The following is an 18,401-nucleotide window of genomic DNA, read 5'->3' as shown; positions in this document are numbered from 1 at the left end:
ACCAATACAACTTTGAACTGATGCCAATACTGACCAACTTCCTCCAATACTTGACCATTTGTAACAATTAAAATATTGAATAATATTAGTGAGTGACTATTCCACACCAACTACAAGCATCAATTTACCATTTCTTTTTTTTTCAAAATATTAACACATTCGTTGCCGGTGATGCATATATGTGTCATGTGGGGTTGTAGCTGTGTGCCTTTGACGCACATGTGCATCATATGTATTACCTTCTTTGACTGCTAGCCCATCAGCACCTCTGCACAGCAGGCTTTTAAGTCTTTCATGGCACATTGCTAGAGGCATGTATATTTAGTTTTTGACGAAAACACGAAATGTGAAATAACACATTCTAATGTTAATTTTTCATGTTTCTGAAAGGTATGAGGTGCATTTTCCTGCCCTGTTTTGTCACGAAATGATGCGAAATGAACTGCAAAATGCAAAATAGACTCAAACACAAAATTTGGATTTTATTTATTTATTTACAGATGCGACACTTTCTGAAGTCAGAATTATCCTGGGAGTTATGCAATTCACGGAAAATTGATTAAATCTACAGTAAATATTTCAGAAGCAAAAATGGATCCCTTTATACAGGAATAAACTAAACATTCTGATAAGGACATAAATGTGCTATTAGAAGGAATATGTTTATTTTGTGTAGTAAATGCATTTTTAAATCAAATTTTGGATTATATTCACATTTTTAAAACCAAAATATCATTTTATATACCGCTTTATCACCGCTATAACAGCAAAATTTTATTTTATTTACCGCTTTTGAACCCGAAATTTTGCTTTTTTATTTACCAAAAATATGTGCCTCTACACATTGCTGAAGGATTGTTTGAAATAAACATTAGCTTGGTTTCTCATTTGCACGTCTCTCTTAGCATTGTTGCATCGAATGGCATTATGGCATTACAGTTCCTTTTGTCATCGTTTAACAGTAAATAATATATATATATTTTTTTTATTACCATTGCTAGTCTGAAACATTCCAGTTTTCATTTCCTATACCAATAGAGAAAAAAACACTGCATTCTGTTTTAAAATGTCCAGAGGAGCCAGGACTTTGCATAGACCTTCTTTGGCTCTTTACCACAAGTGAAATGAATGTATGGGAACTTTCGAAATTTATCATTGGACTTTCACAAGCAAACCTATAAATGTAACATTGTTTTACAAGTGATTCTGCCATGTTACATCAATATCTAACAAAGTATTGCTGGCCTTCGTGGGTAGCTGAGCATGCTACAATGCTAGGGGAACCAGGTTTGAATCCCAGGCTGGGCACATCATCACTCATCCTCATCTTTGCGATTAGCAAAAAGTGGAAGAATAGCGAAGTAAAATAAACAAATTCAAAATCTAACACAGTATTGAATCAACTATGCATCAATATAGCCATTTCAATATATTATACTGCCTCATATAATAAATATGTATGTATGCATGTAATACACGTGTATAATAATAACACTATTACATGCAAAATAAAGAAAAAGAGAATATTGTGAAAATAGCGCAAGCTGTACGAAAATAAAAATTATCTATGTCAATAAAACATGACGCATTTGTGCATCTTGCAGCACAGAGTAACAAAATTCATACTAAAAGCCGGTGACGTGCATTTGCGTCATTGTAAAATTTACATGAAAATTGCAAATTTACAATATAATTTATATAAATCAATCCATTTTATGCTACAAATAAGCAAAATTACATAAGAACCTTAATCGACCCCTGACAAGAGTATACCATTATTTAGGTGGCAGCGAACGTGTTAAAGAATTACATCAGCATATTAAAATACCTGTTACATAATCACTAGATGCATACATATTTCATATTTTGCGGGGGAAAAAATGGGGAATAACATAATGTGATGTTTATTTTTAATGTTTTTGAAAGGGAAGTGCATTTTCCTACCATGTTTTGCCACGAAATACTAAGAATTGAACTGCAAAATGCAAAATAAACTCTTAAACATGAAATTCAGAAGTTCTTTACTGATGTGACACTTTCTGAAGTCTGAATTATCTTGTGAGTTATGCAAATCACGAAAAATTGATTAATTCTGCTATACATATTTGAGAAGCTAAAAATGGACTCCTTTACACAGGAATAAACTTAATATTCTGACAGATACATAAATGTGCAATTAGAAGGAAAAAGTTTATTTTGTGTAATAGGTTTTCAATCAAATTTACGATTTTATTCACCATTTTTAAAACCAAAAGGCTATTTTAAATTCCACTTTTGATACTGAAATGTGCCCAATTTTTGTACCGAAATCTTCTTTTATTCACAATAAATATTTGGCTTTAGTAATCACACAATACTGGTGCAAAATACCAGGATAATTACACTCAATGAAAGCAATGTGTGGGTTTTTTGCAGATCCTGCAAAAGACCAAAATGGCGAAAAAGTATTGGCAGATTCGGATACATTGGCATCGACTCAGCTCTATTCATACCTTGTAAAAAAAAAATTATGGAGGGGGGGAAAGCCCAGGATATTGCAGTACATTGAGGCAAGGCTCAAAACAGAACCACATGCGCATTAGATATCTCATGGAGTGCTTGGTTGATTTTATTAATGTCCAGGGAATGTTCATTCATCAATCTGATCTAATCATCATTCATCCTCGTTGCTATTACCCCTGAAGGGATAGAAATGTGATGTATGCTACCCCAGATTTGGATTTACAATTTCCAAATGCCATGTTCTGCAACTAGTTCAAGAACGACATCCGAACATCCTTTCCGTCTTAACCAGCTCTGATGATGAAGCTTGGACAGACTTTTTTAAAGTGTCTTTTATCATGCTGTTCATGTGTTTTGTGTGGTGTTTAACAAAAATATTTCTGCAACTTTATGTAAGAAGTTTTTTAAAGAAACTGACACACGAAAGATTTATATTTTGACTATCCTTCTAGTTTTATAATTTGTTATGCCTTATGTGGAAGTGTGTGTCAAAGTTGTCTTTTTTTTTAGTAGCAGTGACGATGTTGAAAAAAATACGCCCCTGGTACGAAACTGTCACTCTTCATCTTAAGGTGGACACTTAATAATAAAACTTAGAAGGATGGTTGGGTGAACACATTTTATACACACAAAGTACATTTTAGATTATTCAACCAACCATTTTTACTCTAACTTGTAACAAAAATGTAATACAGTAGCTTATAGATCTACATGAAACTTTTCACTTTTCTATCCACTAGTAAGCTAATTAATTCTTTACAAGCATATATTCTCTGGTAAATCCAGAATGCTATTGTTCTTTTGCTAAGTTTAAGATAGTAAGTAGTTGTGACTACAAACCTCCAATTGGAATGTAAATATAAAATCTACAGATTGCTGAACATCTTCGAAAGGTTTCTGTAACTCAGGACTAAACAGATGCTTCAAATCTCGTCAAAGCTGCTCCTGTAATAAATGTCAATAGATTTAGCTCAGAATGTGGTACAGTCAGATTATATTTACAAGTATTGAACACAATATGTTGGATTCTATTTGATATAAATTACATGGTATGCATCATACCTAGGGCTGAACCAATACAACTTTGAACTGATGCCAATACTGACCAACTTCCTCCAATACTTGACCATTTGTAACAATTAAAATATTGAATAATATTAGTGAGTGACTATTCCACACCAACTACAAGCATCAATTTACCATTTCTTTTTTTTTCAAAATATTAACACATTCGTTGCCGGTGATGCATATATGTGTCATGTGGGGTTGTAGCTGTGTGCCTTTGACGCACATGTGCATCATATGTATTACCTTCTTTGACTGCTAGCCCATCAGCACCTCTGCACAGCAGGCTTTTAAGTCTTTCATGGCACATTGCTAGAGGCATGTATATTTAGTTTTTGACGAAAACACGAAATGTGAAATAACACATTCTAATGTTAATTTTTCATGTTTCTGAAAGGTATGAGGTGCATTTTCCTGCCCTGTTTTGTCACGAAATGATGCGAAATGAACTGCAAAATGCAAAATAGACTCAAACACAAAATTTGGATTTTATTTATTTATTTACAGATGCGACACTTTCTGAAGTCAGAATTATCCTGGGAGTTATGCAATTCACGGAAAATTGATTAAATCTACTGTAAATATTTCAGAAGCAAAAATGGATCCCTTTATACAGGAATAAACTAAACATTCTGATAAGGACATAAATGTGCTATTAGAAGGAATATGTTTATTTTGTGTAGTAAATGCATTTTTAAATCAAATTTTGGATTATATTCACATTTTTAAAACCAAAATATCATTTTATATACCGCTTTATCACCGCTATAACAGCAAAATTTTATTTTATTTACCGCTTTTGAACCCGAAATTTTGCTTTTTTATTTACCAAAAATATGTGCCTCTACACATTGCTGAAGGATTGTTTGAAATAAACATTAGCTTGGTTTCTCATTTGCACGTCTCTCTTAGCATTGTTGCATCGAATGGCATTATGGCATTACAGTTCCTTTTGTCATCGTTTAACAGTAAATAATATATATATATTTTTTTTATTACCATTGCTAGTCTGAAACATTCCAGTTTTCATTTCCTATACCAATAGAGAAAAAAACACTGCATTCTGTTTTAAAATGTCCAGAGGAGCCAGGACTTTGCATAGACCTTCTTTGGCTCTTTACCACAAGTGAAATGAATGTATGGGAACTTTCGAAATTTATCATTGGACTTTCACAAGCAAACCTATAAATGTAACATTGTTTTACAAGTGATTCTGCCATGTTACATCAATATCTAACAAAGTATTGCTGGCCTTCGTGGGTAGCTGAGCATGCTAGAATGCTAGGGGAACCAGGTTCGAATCCCAGGCTGGGCATGGCATGGGGCATCCATTCATTAATTTCATCACATCATCACTCATCCTCATCTTTGCGATTAGCAAAAAGTGGAAGAATAGCGAAGTAAAATAAACAAATTCAAAATCTAACACAGTATTGAATCAACTATGCATCAATATAGCCATTTCAATATATTATACTGCCTCATATAATAAATATGTATGTATGCATGTAATACACGTGTATAATAATAACACTATTACATGCAAAATAAAGAAAAAGAGAATATTGTGAAAATAGCGCAAGCTGTACGAAAATAAAAATTATCTATGTCAATAAAACATGACGCATTTGTGCATCTTGCAGCACAGAGTAACAAAATTCATACTAAAAGCCGGTGACGTGCATTTGCGTCATTGTAAAATTTACATGAAAATTGCAAATTTACAATATAATTTATATAAATCAATCCATTTTATGCTACAAATAAGCAAAATTACATAAGAACCTTAATCGACCCCTGACAAGAGTATACCATTATTTAGGTGGCAGCGAACGTGTTAAAGAATTACATCAGCATATTAAAATACCTGTTACATAATCACTAGATGCATACATATTTCATATTTTGCGGGGGAAAAAATGGGGAATAACATAATGTGATGTTTATTTTTAATGTTTTTGAAAGGGAAGTGCATTTTCCTACCATGTTTTGCCACGAAATACTAAGAATTGAACTGCAAAATGCAAAATAAACTCTTAAACATGAAATTCAGAAGTTCTTTACTGATGTGACACTTTCTGAAGTCTGAATTATCTTGTGAGTTATGCAAATCACGAAAAATTGATTAATTCTGCTATACATATTTGAGAAGCTAAAAATGGACTCCTTTACACAGGAATAAACTTAATATTCTGACAGATACATAAATGTGCAATTAGAAGGAAAAAGTTTATTTTGTGTAATAGGTTTTCAATCAAATTTACGATTTTATTCACCATTTTTAAAACCAAAAGGCTATTTTAAATTCCACTTTTGATACTGAAATGTGCCCAATTTTTGTACCGAAATCTTCTTTTATTCACAATAAATATTTGGCTTTAGTAATCACACAATACTGGTGCAAAATACCAGGATAATTACACTCAATGAAAGCAATGTGTGGGTTTTTTGCAGATCCTGCAAAAGACCAAAATGGCGAAAAAGTATTGGCAGATTCGGATACATTGGCATCGACTCAGCTCTATTCATACCTTGTAAAAAAAAAAATTATGGAGGGGGGGGAAAGCCCAGGATATTGCAGTACATTGAGGCAAGGCTCAAAACAGAACCACATGCGCATTAGATATCTCATGGAGTGCTTGGTTGATTTTATTAATGTCCAGGGAATGTTCATTCATCAATCTGATCTAATCATCATTCATCCTCGTTGCTATTACCCCTGAAGGGATAGAAATGTGATGTATGCTACCCCAGATTTGGATTTACAATTTCCAAATGCCATGTTCTGCAACTAGTTCAAGAACGACATCGGAACATCCTTTCAGTCTTAACCAGCTCTGATGATGAAGCTTGGACAGACTTTTTTAAAGTGTCTTTTATCATGCTGTTCATGTGTTTTGTGTGGTGTTTAACAAAAATATTTCTGCAACTTTATGTAAGAAGTTTTTTAAAGAAACTGACACACGAAAGATTTATATTTTGACTATCCTTCTAGTTTTATAATTTGTTATGCCTTATGTGGAAGTGTGTGTCAAAGTTGTCTTTTTTTTTTAGTAGCAGTGACGATGTTGAAAAAAATACGCCCCTGGTACGAAACTGTCACTCTTCATCTTAAGGTGGACACTTAATAATAAAACTTAGAAGGATGGTTGGGTGAACACATTTTATACACACAAAGTACATTTTAGATTATTCAACCAACCATTTTTACTCTAACTTGTAACAAAAATGTAATACAGTAGCTTATAGATCTACATGAAACTTTTCACTTTTCTATCCACTAGTAAGCTAATTAATTCTTTACAAGCATATATTCTCTGGTAAATCCAGAATGCTATTGTTCTTTTGCTAAGTTTAAAATAGTAAGTAGTTGTGACTACAAACCTCCAATTGGAATGTAAATATAAAATCTACAGATTGCTGAACATCTTCGAAAGGTTTCTGTAACTCAGGACTAAACAGATGCTTCAAATCTCGTCAAAGCTGCTCCTGTAATAAATATCAATAGATTTAGCTCAGAATGTGGTAGTCAGATTATATTTACAAGTATTGAACACAATATGTTGGATTCTATTTGATATAAATTACATGGTATGCATCATACCTAGGGCTGAACCAATACAACTTTGAACTGATGCCAATACTGACCAACTTCCTCCAATACTTGACCATTTGTAACAATTAAAATATTGAATAATATTAGTGAGTGACTATTCCACACCAACTACAAGCATCAATTTACCATTTCTTTTTTTTCAAAATATTAACACATTCGTTGCCGGTGATGCATATATGTGTCATGTGGGGTTGTAGCTGTGTGCCTTTGACGCACATGTGCATCATATGTATTACCTTCTTTGACTGCTAGCCCATCAGCACCTCTGCACAGCAGGCTTTTACGTCTTTCATGGCACATTGCTAGAGGCATGTATATTTAGTTTTTGACGAAAACACGAAATGTGAAATAACACATTCTAATGTTAATTTTTCATGTTTCTGAAAGGTATGAGGTGCATTTTCCTGCCCTGTTTTGTCACGAAATGATGCGAAATGAACTGCAAAATGCAAAATAGACTCAAACACAAAATTTGGATTTTATTTATTTATTTACAGATGCGACACTTTCTGAAGTCAGAATTATCCTGGGAGTTATGCAATTCACGGAAAATTGATTAAATCTGCTGTAAATATTTCAGAAGCAAAAATGGATCCCTTTATACAGGAATAAACTAAACATTCTGATAAGGACATAAATGTGCTATTAGAAGGAATATGTTTATTTTGTGTAGTAAATGCATTTTTAAATCAAATTTTGGATTATATTCACATTTTTAAAACCAAAATATCATTTTATATACCGCTTTATCACCGCTATAACAGCAAAATTTTATTTTATTTACCGCTTTTGAACCCGAAATTTTGCTTTTTTATTTACCAAAAATATGTGCCTCTACACATTGCTGAAGGATTGTTTGAAATAAACATTAGCTTGGTTTCTCATTTGCACGTCTCTCTTAGCATTGTTGCATCGAATGGCATTATGGCATTACAGTTCCTTTTGTCATCGTTTAACAGTAAATAATATATATATATTTTTTTTATTACCATTGCTAGTCTGAAACATTCCAGTTTTCATTTCCTATACCAATAGAGAAAAAAACACTGCATTCTGTTTTAAAATGTCCAGAGGAGCCAGGACTTTGCATAGACCTTCTTTGGCTCTTTACCACAAGTGAAATGAATGTATGGGAACTTTCGAAATTTATCATTGGACTTTCACAAGCAAACCTATAAATGTAACATTGTTTTACAAGTGATTCTGCCATGTTACATCAATATCTAACAAAGTATTGCTGGCCTTCGTGGGTAGCTGAGCATGCTACAATGCTAGGGGAACCAGGTTCGAATCCCAGGCTGGGCATGGCATGGGGCATCCATTCATTAATTTCATCACATCATCACTCATCCTCATCTTTGCGATTAGCAAAAAGTGGAAGAATAGCGAAGTAAAATAAACAAATTCAAAATCTAACACAGTATTGAATCAACTATGCATCAATATAGCCATTTCAATATATTATACTGCCTCATATAATAAATATGTATGTATGCATTTAATACACGTGTATAATAATAACACTATTACATGCAAAATAAAGAAAAAGAGAATATTGTGAAAATAGCGCCAGCTGTACGAAAATAAAAATTATCTATGTCAATAAAACATGACGCATTTGTGCATCTTGCGGCACAGAGTAACAAAATTCATACTAAAAGCCGGTGACGTGCATTTGCGTCTTTGTAAAATTTACATGAAAATTGCAAATTTACAATATAATTTATATAAATCAATCCATTTTATGCTACAAATAAGCAAAATTACATAAGAACCTTAATCGACCCCTGACAAGAGTATACCATTATTTAGGTGGCAGCGAACGTGTTAAAGAATTACATCAGCATATTAAAATACCTGTTACATAATCACTAGATGCATACATATTTCATATTTTGCGGGGAAAAAAATGGGGAATAACATAATGTGATGTTTATTTTTAATGTTTTAGAAAGGGAAGTGCATTTTCCTACCATGTTTTGCCACGAAATACTAAGAATTGAACTGCAAAATGTAAAATAAACTCTTAAACATGAAATTCAGAAGTTCTTTACTGATGTGACACTTTCTGAAGTCTGAATTATCTTGTGAGTTATGCAAATCACGAAAAATTGATTAATTGTGCTATACATATTTGAGAAGCTAAAAATGTACTCCTTTACACAGGAATAAACTTAATATTCTGACAGATACATAAATGTGCAATTAGAAGGAAAAAGTTTATTTTGTGTAATAGGTTTTCAATCAAATTTACGATTTTATTCACCATTTTTAAAACCAAAAGGCTATTTTAAATTCCACTTTTGATACTGAAATGTGCCCAATTTTTGTACCGAAATCTTCTTTTATTCACAATAAATATTTGGCTTTAGTAATCACACAATACTGGTGCAAAATACCAGGATAATTACACTCAATGAAAGCAATGTGTGGGATTTTTGCAGATCCTGCAAAAGACCAAAATGGCGAAAAAGTATTGGCAGATTCAGATACATTGGCATCGACTCAGCTCTATTCAAACCTTTAAAAAAAAAAAAAATATGTAGTGGGGGGAAGCCCAGGATATTGCAGTACATTGAGGCAAGGTTCAAAACAGAACCACATGCGCATTAGATATCTCATGGAGTGCTTGGTTGATTTTATTAATGTCCAGGGAATGTTCATTCATCAATCTGATCTAATCATCATTCATCCTCGTTGCTATTACCCCTGAAGGGATAGAAATGTGATGTATGCTACCCCAGATTTGGATTTACAATTTCCAAATGCCTCGTTCTGCAACTAGTTCAAGAACGACATCAGAACATCCTTTCCGTCTTAACCAGCTCTGATGATGAAGCTTGGACAGACTTTTTTAAAGTGTCTTTTATCATGCTGTTCATGTGTTTTGTGTGGTGTTTAACAAAAATATTTCTGCAACTTTATGTAAGAAGTTTTTTAAAGAAACTGACACACGAAAGATTTATATTTTGACTATCCTTCTAGTTTTATAATTTGTTATGCCTTATGTGGAAGTGTGTGTCAAAGTTGTCTTTTTTTTTAGTAGCAGTGACGATGTTGAAAAAAATACGCCCCTGGTACGAAACTGTCACTCTTCATCTTAAGGTGGACACTTAATAATAAAACTTAGAAGGATGGTTGGGTGAACACATTTTATACACACAAAGTACATTTTAGATTATTCAACCAACCATTTTTACTCTAACTTGTAACAAAAATGTAATACAGTAGCTTATAGATCTACATGAAACTTTTCACTTTTCTATCCACTAGTAAGCTAATTAATTCTTTACAAGCATATATTCTCTGGTAAATCCAGAATGCTATTGTTCTTTTGCTAAGTTTAAGATAGTAAGTAGTTGTGACTACAAACCTCCAATTGGAATGTAAATATAAAATCTACAGATTGCTGAACATCTTCGAAAGGTTTCTGTAACTCAGGACTAAACAGATGCTTCAAATCTCGTCAAAGCTGCTCCTGTAATAAATATCAATAGATTTAGCTCAGAATGTGGTACAGTCAGATTATATTTACAAGTATTGAACACAATATGTTGGATTCTATTTGATATAAATTACATGGTATGCATCATACCTAGGGCTGAACCAATACAACTTTGAACTGATGCCAATACTGACCAACTTCCTCCAATACTTGACCATTTGTAACAATTAAAATATTGAATAATATTAGTGAGTGACTATTCCACACCAACTACAAGCATCAATTTACCATTTCTTTTTTTTCAAAATATTAACACGTTCGTTGCCGGTGATGTATATATGTGTCATGTGGGGTTGTAGCTGTGTGCCTTTGACGCACATGTGCATCATATGTATTACCTTCTTTGACTGCTAGCCCATCAGCACCTCTGCACAGCAGGCTTTTAAGTCTTTCATGGCACATTGCTAGAGGCATGTATATTTAGTTTTTGACGAAAACACGAAATGTGAAATAACACATTCTAATGTTAATTTTTCATGTTTCTGAAAGGTATGAGGTGCATTTTCCTGCCCTGTTTTGTCACGAAATGATGCGAAATGAACTGCAAAATGCAAAATAGACTCTTAAACACAAAATTTGGATTTTATTTATTTATTTACAGATGCGACACTTTCTGAAGTCAGAATTATCCTGGGAGTTATGCAATTCACGGAAAATTGATTAAATCTACTGTAAATATTTCAGAAGCAAAAATGGATCCCTTTATACAGGAATAAACTAAACATTCTGATAAGGACATAAATGTGCTATTAGAAGGAATATGTTTATTTTGTGTAGTAAATGCATTTTTAAATCAAATTTTGGATTATATTCACATTTTTAAAACCAAAATATCATTTTATATACCGCTTTATCACCGCTATAACAGCAAAATTTTATTTTATTTACCGCTTTTGAACCCGAAATTGAGTGTTTTTGTACCAAAATTTTGCTTTTTTATTTACCAAAAATATGTGCCTCTACACATTGCTGAAGGATTGTTTGAAATAAACATTAGCTTGGTTTCTCATTTGCACGTCTCTCTTAGTATTGTTGCATCGAATGGCATTATGGCATTACAGTTCCTTTTGTCATCGTTTAACAGTAAATAATATATATATATATATATATATATATATATATATATTTATATATTTATTTATTTATTTTTATTACCATTGCTAGTCTGAAACATTCCAGTTTTCATTTCCTATACCAATAGAGAAAAAAACACTGCATTCTGTTTTAAAATGTCCAGAGGAGCCATGACTTTGCACAGACCTTCTTTGGCTCTTTAATACAAGTGAAATGAATGTATGGGAACTTTCGAAATTTATCATTGGACTTTCACAAGCAAACCTATAAATGTAACATTGTTTTACAAGTGATTCTGCCATGTTACATCAATATCTAACAAAGAATTGCTAGCCTTCATGGGTAGCTGAGCATGCTACAATGCTAGGGGAACCAGGTTCGAATCCCAGGCTGGGCATAGCATGGGGCATCAATTTCATCACATCATCACTCATCCTCATCTTTGCGATTAGCAAAAGGTGGAAGAATAGTGAAGTAAAATAAACAAATTCAAAGTCTAACACAGTATTGAATCAACTATGGATCAATATAGCCATTTCAATATATTATACTGCCTCATATAATAAATATGTATGTATGCATGTAATACATGTGTATAATAATAACACTATTACATGCAAAATAAAGAAAAAGAGAATATTGTGAAAATAGTGCAAGCTGTATGAAAATAAAAATTATCTATGTCAATAAAACATGACGCATTTGTGCATCATGCGGCACAGAGTAACAAAATTCATGCTAAAAGCCGGTGACGTGCATTTGCGTCTTTGTAAAATTTACATGAAAATTGCAAATTTACAATATAATTTATATAAATCAATCCATTTTATGCTACAAATAAGCAAAATTACATAAGAACCTTAATCGACCCCTGACAAGAGTATACCATTATTTAGGTGGCAGGGAATGTGTTAAAGAATTACATCAGCATATTAAAATACCTGTTACATAATCACTAGATGCATACATATTTCATATTTTGCGGGGGAAAAAATGGGGAATAACATAATGTGATGTTTATTTTTAATGTTTTTGAAAGGGAAGTGCATTTTCCTACCATGTTTTGCCACGAAATACTAAGAATTGAACTGCAAAATGCAAAATAAACTCTTAAACATGAAATTCAGAAGTTCTTTACTGATGTGACACTTTCTGAAGTCTGAATTATCTTGTGAGTTATGCAAATCACGAAAAATTGATTAATTCTGCTATAAATATTTGAGAAGCTAAAATTGGACTCCTTTACACAGGAATAAACTTAATATTCTGACAGCTACATAAATGTGCAATTAGAAGGAAAAAGTTTATTTTGTGTAATAGTTTTTAAATCAAATTTACGATTTTATTCACCATTTTTAAAACCAAAAGGCTATTTTAAATTCCACTTTTGATACTGAAATGTGCCCAATTTTTGTACCGAAATCTTCTTTTATTCACAATAAATATTTGGCTTTAGTAATCACACAATACTGGTGCAAAATACCAGGATAATTACACTCAATGAAAGCAATGTGTGGGTTTTTTTCAGATCCTGCAAAATACCAAAATGGCGAAAAAGTATTGGCAGATTCAGATACATTGGCATCGACTCAGCTCTATTCATACCTTTTAAAAAAAAAAAAAATTATGTAGAGGGGGGAAGCCCAGGATATTGCAGTACATTGAGGCAAGGTTCAAAACAGAACCACATGCGCATTAGATATCTCATGGAGTGCTTGGTTGATTTTATTAATGTCCAGGGAATGTTCATTCATCAATCTGATCTAATCATCATTCATCCTCGTTGCTATTACCCCTGAAGGGATAGAAATGTGATGTATGCTACCCCAGATTTGGATTTACAATTTCCAAATGCCATGTTCTGCAACTAGTTCAAGAACGACATCGGAACATCCTTTCAGTCTTACCAGCTCTGATGATGAAGCTTGGACAGACTTTTTTAAAGTGTCTTTTATCATGCTGTTCATGTGTTTTGTGTGGTGTTTAACAAAAATATTTCTGCAACTCTATGTAAGAAGTTCTTTAAAGAAACTGACACACAAAAGATTTATATTTTGACTATCCTTCTAGTTTTATAATTTGTTATGCCTTATGTGGAAGTGTGTGTCAAAGTTGTCTGAGTATTCAGAAAAATGTCCTGCAACACTCACAGACTATAACCTGTAAGTTATCTAAAATTCAAAATTTTTCATTTATTTTGCACCAGTGTAATTATTTGAATATTTTAAAATAATACTTTATTAAAAAAATTAATGTGGTATAACTGTAATGGAATACTTATATTTAAATATTCTGAAAATATTAATTGTTACAATATTCTGCAGTGGGTATTGTAACAGAATGGGTTCAGTCCCAGTAATTTCATCTTGCATCTAGTTATAAATTGCATGGCTCAATATATACAACATTCAACATGCTACATTACATATACAGGGTGTTTCTAAAGGTCGTTTACAACGCTTGGGAGGTGATTCCTCACACGAAAACAAGCAAAAAGTCTAAGTTCCATTTTTACGACAGAGGCTTCGTTTCCGAGATAGGAGCCTCGCAAAAGGTGACAAAGTGAACGTCACACTTAACTGGGACGAATACTATCACAGATAGAGAGGCGGTTCCAAGGGAATCATAAAGGAATCGTATGTGCTCAGTCCGGAAGTCACTATGAAAAGTTCACTGCACGCATGCGCAATGGAGTCCTCAAAGGAATTGGGGATTTCCAGCAACAACAATGCATGGAAAAGGTATGTAACGCAGCAAGAAGGACCGTGACAATGAGAAATGCGTTCAAGACAACACATCCCGACCTCAAACATCAAAACATGACCACCGAACACAAAATCCGAAAAGTTGAGCACGGTTGCATACCCCAGTTACACGCGAGGAATGAACGAATCATGTCATGTGGCATACGAGAGACAGGAGGAGGGAAAGAAAAACACAATATCAGATGATTGCGACAACGTGTATTTTTACACGCGACAACTACGTAATATCCCCCCCCCCCACACACACAACAAACAACAAATGCTACAATATCTTACGCACAGACAGTCCGTGTCACTGTACACCAACTGAAGATGTCACTTTCACCACACAAAGGGGGTGGGGAGCAATACCAAAAGTGTTCGCACGCGATCATTGTGACGTAAAAGAGACCAGTTTTGGAAGCGCTGCACAGGCAAGTCTGGCTCTCGTAGTCTACGTTTGACCTTCATGACTGCTGTTCCCGCGAGAGGAGCTCGAAGGGTTGGTTCTCTCCGGCAGTCGTCCCAATCGTGTTGCAGGTGCTGGGATATGATCAGCAGTTCGCTCTAGGTTGTCATACGCATTGAAGAGTACTAGTATGTTGCATTGAAAGAAGTTGACGTGGTGGAGTGGGCAAGTCAAGTATCGCAACAATTGGTCTGTGGTGTTCGTACGGTGATACGGCCAATTTGTGCAGTGTGCCAGTGTTAAACAAAAACAATACTTTGCAGTTCCAGCTCCCTATTACACAGATGGCTGCGTATACGACCCAGCAGCTAGCAGACATGCATCTCATGTATGGGGAGGTACGTGGTAATAGCCGTGAGGCAAGGCGTCTTTATGGAGAACGCTTTCCACATAGACGTTTACCGTCTCACACCTTCTTTCAGGTAGTGGACAGTCGACTGCGTGAAACAGGGTCAGTGTTACCACCGCGACAAGAAGTTGGAAGACCCCGAAGTGTACGCACACACCAGTTTGCAGAAGATGTGTTAACAGCGGTCGCAGAACATCCTGGCACCAGTACGCGAGTGCTCGCTCAGGCACGAAACACGTCTCATGTGAATGTTTGGCGAGTGTTGTCAGATGAAGGAATGCACCCTTTTAAACTGCAGAAAGTACAAGAACTGTTACCTCGTGACTTTCGCCCTCGTATGGAGTTTTGCCAATGGTTGTTGCATCAGCTGGACACAAACCCTCACTTCGGGCAAACGTATTGTGGACAGATGAAGCCATTTTCACCAGGATGGATGTCTTCAATAGTAGAAACAGTCATGTATGGGACTTTGACAACCCACATGCACTTTTTGTGGCCCATCACCAGCACAGGTTTTCAGTGAATGTGTTGTGCGGGATAGTACATGATCATTTAATTGGACCATACATTCTCCCTGTTCGCCTGAATGTCGCACGTATCATGCATTTCTTAGTGAGGTTCTGCCTGAACTGTTGGAGACCGTACCTTTGGCACTGCGGCAAGAAATGTGGTACCAACACGATGGTGCACCAGCTCATTTCGATCGTAATGTACGACATTTCCTGCATGACGTGTTTTGCAATAGGTTCATTGGTAGGGATGAGCCTGTGCCTTGGCCACCGAGGTCGCCAGATCTCAAACCTCTCGATTTTTTCTTCTGGGGAGAAATGAAAACCCTCGTATACGACACACCTGTCACATCAGCTGAGGACCTCGTTGCTCTCATCAACGTCGCCGCCGCGACGGTAGCAGATACACCTGGCTTGTTTGCTCGTACTCGACAATCCTTGATTCGTCGCTGTCATCTCTGCGTAGAAGTAAACGGCAGACATTTTGAAAACCGTCTGTGATTATTGCCCTCAGCAAATACCAGTGAGAACACTTTTGGTATTGCTCCCCACCCCCTTTGTGTGGTGAAAGTGACATCTTCAGTTGGTGTACAGTGACACGGACTGTCTGTGCGTAAGATATTGTAGCATTTGTTGTTTGTTGTGTGTGTGGGGGGGGGGATATTACGTAGTTGTCGCGTGTAAAATACACGTTGTCGCAATCATCTGATATTGTGTTTTTCTTTCCCTCCTCCTGTCTCTCGTATGCCACATGACATGATTCGTTCATTCCTCGCGTGTAACTGGGGTATGCAACCGTGCTCAACTTTTCGGATTTTGTGTTCGGTGGTCATGTTTTGATGTTTGAGGTCGGGATGTGTTGTCTTGAACGCATTTCTCATTGTCACGGTCCTTCTTGCTGCGTTACATACCTTTTCCATGCATTGTTGTTGCTGGAAATCCCAATTCCTTTGAGGACTCCATTGCGCATGCGTGCAGTGAACTTTTCATAGTGACTTCCGGACTGAGCACATACGATTCCTTTATGATTCCCTTGGAACCGCCTCTCTATCTGTGATAGTATTCGTCCCAGTTAAGTGTGACGTTCACTTTGTCACCTTTTGCGAGGCTCCTATCTCGGAAACGAAGCCTCTGTCGTAAAAATGGAACTTAGACTTTTTGCTTGTTTTCGTGTGAGGAATCACCTCCCAAGCGTTGTAAACGACCTTTAGAAACACCCTGTATATATATATATATATATATATATATATATATATATATATATATATCAGTGGCATGCGGTGCTAAATCAGGCAGGGGAACAGGTAACCTGCACTTGCCCCCTCCCCTCCCATACTTGTCATAATATAATACAGTAAACCAAGTAAAATTCAACCCTTGTGGAAATGAACCAAATAAACATACGAAACATATGTTAAAAAATTTCAGAAGTGACATACATGAAGCACGTTAAAATTAAGAAAATACCAATGTTAAAGCAAATATGATATAATGTAAACCGAACATTAAAAACAAAATTGTTGATGCGCAACAAAGGAAAAATTAATAAAAGCAATTTATGATTGATCAGAAAAAAAAATGTTTTGTCGAAACCGATTTCATCTCTCCAGTTGACATTTTTTTTCATTGTAATTCAAATGTCCTTAATGCAATAATGGCAATCAGATGGGCGAGTTTCTTCATGACGTCCGCTAGATTTGTATAAATTGTGACAAAATCCGAACTGTTCCAAACTCCCTCTCGGGAACAAACAAGGACAACAAAAATTTGCCACTGGAAGAGTATCCAGTTAATCATTTTACAGAGTTGTAGTAACTTGTTTGAAAATGCCTTGTGTACGATTTGGTTTTAGTTTCTAATTAGGTTAGGATAGGTGTATGTCTGCTGTCTTTTCTGTAAAGTTCAATGTACTAAAAGCTTTCGTCTTCAGCTGGTCGATCATACAACATTCACAACAGTCGCTTTCTTGTCCTGCCCTGCGCTTGTCTTGCTGGTGGAACAGGTGGATGCGAGCTGTTCCCTTGGAAGATATTTCGCAGCGTTTAGCCAAGGCATTTAGCAGACGCTTAGACTCAAGAAGATTTTTCCAGTTCGTTATGACTGGCAGATGCAATTTTGCAATGAGATTAGGAAACTATAGACTTACTACACTCCAAACTATCACTATCAATTAAGCTTTAGCACAGAGCAAAAACTCGAAGCAAAACGAATTTGCTATGTCTCTCATAGGGAACAGCTTGAGAGTTCAGCTTCCACGGTGGGAAGTGGCTCCATGAGGATCGTTTACTTTCGCACGTGGTCGGAAATACTCGGCATCAGAGCAGAGGGTGGGACGACGAGGGTAGGTGAAGTAAACAAACTTCCAGTCAGGGTGGAAGTTTTTCTTCGGCGTGTTGATTTCGGAAGAAAGAAGTGTTCTTATTATGTTATTATAGATAATTTAAATAGCTAAAAAGGGCGATAAGTAGAAGGGAACAGCCTGTTCCCTCTGTTCCATGGAGGAACCGCCACTGATATATATACTACAAAATAAGAAAAATGCTGTCAAATGTGTACCAATGAGATTCC

At 35.2% G+C, this 18,401-nt stretch overlaps 1 protein-coding gene across 2 annotated transcripts in view; it reads right to left on the bottom strand.

The window, feature by feature from the left end:
• Nucleotides 1-18,401, bottom strand: part of LOC145979355 (uncharacterized) — a 148,135-nt gene that overhangs the window by 105,339 nt on the left and 24,395 nt on the right. For both annotated transcript variants that reach the window (XM_083112218.1, XM_083112219.1), the window contains exons 3-5: nucleotides 10,557-10,661; nucleotides 6,952-7,056; nucleotides 3,343-3,447 (exon numbers count right to left, since the gene is read on the bottom strand). The gene's annotated coding sequence lies outside the window, so the exon portion shown is untranslated. The remainder of the gene's footprint in view (nucleotides 1-3,342; nucleotides 3,448-6,951; nucleotides 7,057-10,556; nucleotides 10,662-18,401) is intronic.

The sequence above is a fragment of the Lepisma saccharinum genome, chromosome 26 (assembly GCF_977018435.1).
Source record: "Lepisma saccharinum chromosome 26, izLepSacc3.1, whole genome shotgun sequence".
In the NCBI taxonomy this organism is placed as follows: domain Eukaryota; kingdom Metazoa; phylum Arthropoda; class Insecta; order Zygentoma; family Lepismatidae; genus Lepisma; species Lepisma saccharinum.
The sequence above is the reverse complement of the archived record's forward strand: the minus strand, read 5'-3'. Positions and strand labels throughout refer to the sequence as shown.